The sequence below is a fragment of the Schistocerca serialis genome, chromosome 7 (assembly GCF_023864345.2).
Source record: "Schistocerca serialis cubense isolate TAMUIC-IGC-003099 chromosome 7, iqSchSeri2.2, whole genome shotgun sequence".
Classification (NCBI taxonomy): domain Eukaryota; kingdom Metazoa; phylum Arthropoda; class Insecta; order Orthoptera; family Acrididae; genus Schistocerca; species Schistocerca serialis.
In genome coordinates this window covers 299524367-299525316 of record NC_064644.1, presented here as the reverse complement: position 1 = coordinate 299525316, position 950 = coordinate 299524367, and the positions used below count along the sequence as shown (strand labels likewise).

At 31.8% G+C, this 950-nt stretch overlaps 1 protein-coding gene across 1 annotated transcript in view; it reads left to right on the top strand.

Moving 5' to 3' along the window:
- The window catches only part of LOC126413030 (bumetanide-sensitive sodium-(potassium)-chloride cotransporter), a 220368-nt gene extending 219620 nt beyond the window's left edge, over positions 1–748 (top strand). Inside the window, exon 19 of the mRNA XM_050082924.1 lies at positions 1–748. This exon is cut by the window's left edge and continues 290 nt beyond it. The gene's annotated coding sequence lies outside the window, so the exon portion shown is untranslated.
- Positions 749–950: the final 202 nt, after the last annotated feature.

The following is a 950-nucleotide window of genomic DNA, read 5'->3' as shown; positions in this document are numbered from 1 at the left end:
TGCTAGTCCATTAGTCATCTTACTCAAATACAAACAAGTGAGATTATCATTATTTATTTCTTAGGAAAAGTGCAGTATCATATATTATTCGTATAAAAAATGAAATTATTTGAAACTTTGTAAAGGTGAGGTAGTTTGCAAATGAGATTCAGTGTTGCCTGAAGTATCATACATTACATACACTGTAAAGCACTCTCACTCCTACAATTATTTTTTCATGAATCATAATGAGACAAGTGACAAATCAACCATGTATGTATGCAGCCTAGCAATAATGTGCTGTTTTGGAACATAAGAGCAAACCCAACTAATGTGTGGTTCTGAGGCAGATTTTGGCTGCTGTTACTATCAGAGGGAAAAAATAGAATTTATATCTCTTATATAATGAAGAGCTGGCCCAAGGACTTTTGTATACATTATTAGTAATTACAAACATAGCTGTTTGTAGAAATCACGTAAGCTCTACAAGCGGTTGTTCTTGAATGGACATTTGAGATCATATTAATATGATATGCTAAATAGCTATAACATATTTTTGTAAACTGGCATAGATAATGCTTATCAACAATTGCTTGCTTGCATTTGTAATGGAAGCTGTTACAGCAGTTTTAGCAGTTAACAGCTCTCTAAAACAGACAATAGGCTGAACTTCCTATTTGCCCGTAATTCACCATTTCTGTTAAAAGTTCTGAAAACTGAGTGAAACGTTGAAATAAGACATGCTTATGTGTATGTGAAACACCAAAGACGAGACTTTGTCCAAAAAGACATTTCCTAGTTTAAATGTACAAAACACAGAAATAAAATGTTTATTTTTAATATGTGATCATATTATTGCTACAATTAGTTCTCATAGTTCTCAACTAATTAACATTTTCACAGATTGAAATATGTTTTCATTTCTCACAAATTCAAACCATCATAGTGATATCAACTGTAACATCTGAACC